The sequence below is a fragment of the Antechinus flavipes genome, chromosome 2, assembly GCF_016432865.1.
Source record: "Antechinus flavipes isolate AdamAnt ecotype Samford, QLD, Australia chromosome 2, AdamAnt_v2, whole genome shotgun sequence".
Classification (NCBI taxonomy): domain Eukaryota; kingdom Metazoa; phylum Chordata; class Mammalia; order Dasyuromorphia; family Dasyuridae; genus Antechinus; species Antechinus flavipes.
In genome coordinates this window covers 254,135,020-254,141,019 of record NC_067399.1, presented here as the reverse complement: position 1 = coordinate 254,141,019, position 6,000 = coordinate 254,135,020, and the positions used below count along the sequence as shown (strand labels likewise).

The 6,000-nt window shown below is 39.9% G+C and overlaps 1 protein-coding gene across 2 annotated transcripts in view; it reads left to right on the top strand.

Moving 5' to 3' along the window:
* Positions 1-364: 364 nt before the first annotated feature.
* Positions 365-6,000, top strand: part of DIDO1 (death inducer-obliterator 1) — a 59,014-nt gene continuing 53,378 nt past the window's right edge. The window contains exon 1 of one of the 2 annotated variants that reach the window (XM_051976724.1): positions 365-461. The gene's annotated coding sequence lies outside the window, so the exon portion shown is untranslated. Of the gene's footprint in view, positions 462-3,433; positions 3,522-6,000 lie in introns of those variants that run through there. The other variant, XM_051976725.1, reaches the window with a different exon arrangement.

Below are 6,000 nucleotides of genomic sequence, written 5' to 3'. Positions count from 1 at the left end.
CTATCAAGATTTGGTTAGGTAAGGCTTTCATTCTAAGAGTGTTGTAGAAATCATTCTTTTATAAGCATTGAGTTTATGGAACGGACAGGAAAGTAGAGCACCCAGACACAACCACCAACTTTCTTTATTGGCCACTTGATTTTCTTTTCTTTTCTTTTTTTTTTTTTTGTTTCCCCTATTGCATCTTCCTCATTCAGTCATGGTTCCCTAGAAAATTAAGGCTTTTACTTTAATTCCTCGGTAAAATGTGATAGGTTTGAGCGGTGAGGCCACGCCCACAAAAGATGGCGTTTCCTGGAAAGGCGTCGTATTGGGAGGAGTAGCGACTTTGGCCTCGGCCGCCGCTGCTTCTGCTTCCGCCACCGTAGCTTCTTCAGCCTCCACTGCTGCTGGACAGAAGCCGCTTTAGAATCGGGAGAAGGAAAAGCCTTTGCAACACAATACCTGAAAGGATATTACAGGTAAAAAGCTATGCTCCCCAGAAGGACAGCAGGAAGAATTTTAAAAGTTTTAAAAACCCTTCTCTCTCACAAAAATTATTTTAAACGGTCAGGGGTGGAGGAAAGGAGGGGGCCCCAGAGAAAGGAAGTTGAAATCATGGAGGGATTCACCCGTTCTGACTTGTTTCATAGGGCCTCTCCAGCAAGCTCCCCGAATTGGGAGTCAAGCAAGCACCCAGTCTACAGAGTCCCTTCCCTCCGCTTTTGATGTAGCTTAATTTTTATTTTTTGGGCGATTGGAAGGGAGCGAAAGTAATAATCAGAATTGCGCAAAAAGGATCATTGGATTAGTCTGAAGGAGATGCGATTCAATCTCGAACTTTCTTGCCTTGCAGAACTAATCCAAATGTGAAGAAAGCTACTTTTAAGAATTTGATGTGTTCCTTGATTTGGGGAGGGAAGTCTCCTGGAAACACATTAGCCGGTGTTTATATAGCCGTTCGAAGAGCCCCAAAACCAAACCTCTATTTTCCCTTGACGTCCTGAGATGCTGGCAATTAAACAAAAATAACATAGGCGTTTATTTTTTTTTCTTGATGAGATGCTAGTAATTAATCGAAATTTATAAAACGGGTATTTTGTTGCCTAGTTCATCTTTATTTCCCTGACAGTACTTTTCTTTTAGAATCTGCATACGGCTTGTGACATTACAATGGCTTCTGCAAAGGGCTTGTTTAGAACAGCTGGACTTTTTAAGACATATTCTACTGCTACTTTGAAATGTTGCTAATTATTCTTTTCATTTAAAAGACTCTGGATAAAGGACACTTGGACTTTGTATTTGTAATAAATGTACACACCTTTCAGATGCCACTACAGAAAACTTGCTATCTGGGTTTCCCAGCGTCCCTTATAACTCTCACGCAATCATGCGGACTACATTTTTAATGTCCCTCGCTTCATATTTTGCATGATATATATCTAATCTGTGCATATTTAACATGGGTATGTTTAGTAAAAATATTGATAAAAATTAGTTTGATTTAATCTTGAAAATGTCTCAATACTCTGGGAATCATTGCAGAAAAATGATTCGTCCCTTTGGACCATCTTTGTTGTATTGTCTTTAATTTTTTTCCTTGGCCAAATACACTTTAGCTGTTAAAATTAAACTATAGCCATTAATTATAGCTTTGTAATTTTTCTGAGACCTTTTCCTAGGGTAGGAGGGGTGTGGGAGAATTAAATTGTAGCTAAGACACACTCCTGGTGGGAGGAGTAAAATCTGGGAAAAACTGGAGCTTAGGGCTGGAAAATATTCTCACCCAGGATTCCTTTTAATATGCATTTAAAGCTCTCTACCTCTATTTTTTTTTTTATACCTACTTTGGGGCCTTTGGAATAATCCATTGTTTTTTAAATGAAGTTTTGACTCTGCTAGCAAAATTTGAATGGCTAATTAATGCAGAGGAACTATTGGCTCCATTGCTTTCCCCCAGACAAAATCATTTACTTTTTTTTTTTTAATCATTTACTTTTAAATGCCTACTTGAATTATATTGAGTTATTTATGTGTGGATGGCACCAGATTTTATCTAGTAGACATTCTTCGTATGTATCCCTGATTCTACATAACAAAGTTGGGGAAAGAAGCTTAGAAGAAATCATCGCTGAAGTCCACGATACTAAGTTTTTGGTTTTTCTTTATTGTTGGAGTTTTGGGATGGGTGGGAGGGTTGTTTTTTTTTCTAATATTCACTTTTTAAAAATTTGGAGTTTCAAACTTTTGGCCTTCCCTCTCCCTACCTCAAACACAAAACAGATATAAGCTATACCAAAGTTGTTAGTTTATTCAGCAATTGTATTCCTCAGACTTTAACTAAACATTTTCACCCTTTTGAGAATATTTGCTGATGACTAAATAAGCTATATGAATGAAAATGGATTCTTCGAAGTTAAAATGAATTCACTTCCTGGCTGCCTTCCACTCTCAGTACTTTATATTAAGTGTATTCTGCCACTGAGTGATTTAATTTGCATGATCCTTACCAGTGGGTGGAATGTATTTTTAAAAATGTTCCTTAGATTACTTACCCCAGTAATAGTTTCCAATTCTTTTTCTTAATTTTGTTTGCATCTTTAGAACTTCGAGGACTACAATTCAAATGGAGACATTAGATGTTGTCACTTTGGGCCTTTGAGGTACCCCGTTGGTAAAACGAGTTGGACTTTATTTTTTAGCCCTGTCTGTCTCTTCATAACCCCATTTGAGGTTTTCTTGTCAAAGATACCTGCAATGGTTTGCCATTTCCTTCTCCAGCTCATGAGGAAACTGAGGCAAGCAGGGTTAAATAATTTGCCCAAGGTCCCATAGTTAGTGTCTGAGGCTAGATTTGGACTACAGAAGATGACTTCCTTACACTTTAATCACTGCTCCTTTTTGCCTGTTAAGTCTCTTTAATTTCTAAACCTGTGCTATTAGGTATGATTCTAAGGTGGGAACAGGCCAACTAGAAGTCCAACGTATAAAAAAGTTAATTAGGCACTGTTTGATGAAAATCATTTAAAGCTAACGGGAAATGTGCATTAATGTAGCAGGGTCCAGGAATCAACATCGTGGGCCAGGAAGCTGCATGCCAAGCAGGATTTTAGTAATAATAATCTAGGAAAGAGTTACTGGAGCTAGTCTGGGGATATTTGGAAACTGGAAATCATCAAGTACAAGAGACTAAATGTGCAATTCATTACTGAATATTAGATCCTCCTACATTCCACTGGATCCTGCACTTCGAGGTCCAAAATCCGAAATTTCCGATTTGGGGTTCGCGCTTGTTTCCGGTCCAACTTGGGGCGCGGTTCACGGCGTCTGCAGTAGCTCCTCCTCCACGGCAGGGGTCGCCGTGCTTCCGTTTCCCAATGGCTCCCGGAGCGCACGCCTCGGCGCCACTACCCTTCTTGCCGTCGCGCCTCGTTGGGCGGCGTCGCAGGCAGCCGCCCCAGACTCCCCCCTCCCCCCCCCTGCCCACTAGCTGCATTCGGTAGGAAATGGCTGCGAGACCTGGAAGGCCTTGAGGCCCGCCGGTAAGTCACGACCCCGGGGCCTCCGGGAGGAGGGCCCCAGCCCTCGCCTTATGTGGCCGGCACAAAGGGAAGGAGGGAAGCGAAGGACTTGGCTTCATCGGTCCCTTCATAGCAGGGGCTTGCGCGGGACTCGCCTCAAACATCCAGCTCGGGTCCCGCGGAGAAAATGGCGGCCGCCGCCTGTTTTCGGGCTGGGTAGCGGCCGTGGGGCGCCCCCTTCTTGCCTGGGCTTGGGCCCCTAGAGGATTGGCGGGAGTCGGATACATTCCCCACTCCACGCCCCTAACGTAGGGCTGCCATGTCCGCCCGGGCTCTCTCAGCTCGGCTTCCCCCCTCCCCCCGCGCCCTTCTTTCTCCTCCTACCTTCTCCCAGCGTTTCCTTTTCTCCAGGCTTCTTCCTTCCATGACTGCATCTGGCTTTAAAATAACATGGTTATACCTAGTAATGGGATTTGATCTGTACGGAGCGGCAGCTTCTCGGGAAGCCCCAGCCTCCGACGTCCTAAATTTCTGAGCCGCACCCACCCACCCTCTGCCCGAGCTTTTCTCCTGGATTCATTCATTTGTTTGTGCGTGGGATTGGGGGTGAGTGGGTGGGGGGCTGGTTAAAGTAATCCTTAACCAACTAGGTAGCTACTGATGGTTAGAATTTGGAAATTAGTGTCCAGTTGTCCAATATACAAACCTCTCACTTTTTGACGGGGTAACTCAATTTTTGTATAATCAATTGAAGTTGTAACCCCACTGAGGATTTTCCTCTCAAATATTTACTGAGCAACTACTTTGATCGACAGCACCCTTGGGCTGTCTGGAAATGCACATGAATTATAAAATAGTTTGTCCTCTGATCTTTCGAGGAGAGACTTGAAAAGCTTGAGCTTCAATGGAGCAAGCATCCACTATAGCACATCTTAATTGTTTTTTTTTTTTTTAACTTATTTCAAAGAATTTGTTACCTTGTAGTTACGTGCAAAATAATCTTGCAGGCAAGTTTTGTTTTAATTGCCATTTTACAGAATTGTCCAAAGCAAATAGAATCTTAATCCCATAACGTTTCTTTTTGTGGGTCTGTAGAATTGCTCTAAAATTTTGGGAGCCTAGTAATTTATAATGGCCATGAATAGCGCTTTATGATAATTTTATGGGGCTGTTGTACATTTTTTTTTAATCTCTAAAATTTACCGGACACATTCCATCTCATGTTTATAATAAGACTTTTAGACTAAATCTAAAATACATGTGCATTGCTAATAAAAATCACGGCATTATTGCTGCATTTCTTAGCTAGATGGTGAAAACTTGTTTGTTAATTTAGCCTCTGGATATACATGAATTTAGTGGGGGAGAGGAGCTTGGAAAACTACTTTTTAGTAAAAAATGAATGTTCGTAGTTATTTATAGTTTCCCAGGACTTTTATTTAAAGCTTACATTGCTGCTATCTTCCATGTTTTAAATTGTCTTGCAGATTGTGTGGGATAAATACAATATTTTTTAACTCCCATCAGCTGTGCAGATGACAATGTAAACCTATGTAATTGATATCTATGAAAATCATTTTCTTACTCAAGAAGCAAGCAATGTCTGTATATGATCATAATTACTTTAAAAATAAATGGAGGCTGAATTTTAATTACTTGCCTTCAGGATTTAGGGTAGAGATAGTTAACTTTTAATAGTCTTTTCAATTTAATCTCATAAAAATTCAATACCTGCTTCTGCCTTTATTTGATCTTAGTTGATTTTTAAAAAAAATTTTCCTTTTATTGCCTTCTGTATTATAATATCCCCATGCTTTGGAATTACTTTTGATTAGGAAGGCTAGGAATAAAATTGTTTATAAGATTTGTCTAGAATTTTAATATTAATTTGTGGTGTTGGAAGAATTCTTTATCCCTGATGTCCTTGTGTCAAGACTTTGTTTTTAATACAATGTGCTATTTAATTATTTTGACCTAATATAATAATATCTAAGTCACCTATCCTTTCAGATCTCTCCTGTTGTGATTTTTTTCTAGAGGCCTGAACATGTTCTATTTGTGGACATATAAAAACTTGCAATTTTGTACAAACTCCTTGGTTTTTCTCTACAATCCCTTACTTGTAAATAGATCTGAACACCTTGGCTACAGTCCAAAATGCATATGGTATTAGCACATAGTAGGACCTCCCAACTTTTTCATCACTTTTATATTTGAAAAGTAAATATTATGAGTGAGCTTTAAACATAATGGCATGTCATAATTGTGTGGAATACATTCACAGAATTTTCCATTTTGAAATTATTTGTACTAAAATGTAGGAGTCAAGAGTTCATTAACTGAACACGCTGACTTTTCCCCCCAGCACAGACAAGTTCTTCTAGGAAAGGTGATTTAGTCATTCACATTATGGAAACAGAATCTTGGCATGTTAAAGATGGAAGGAACCCTAAAAATCTAGCAAGGTGAACTCTAATTTTAGAGATAAGGTAAGCCCCCA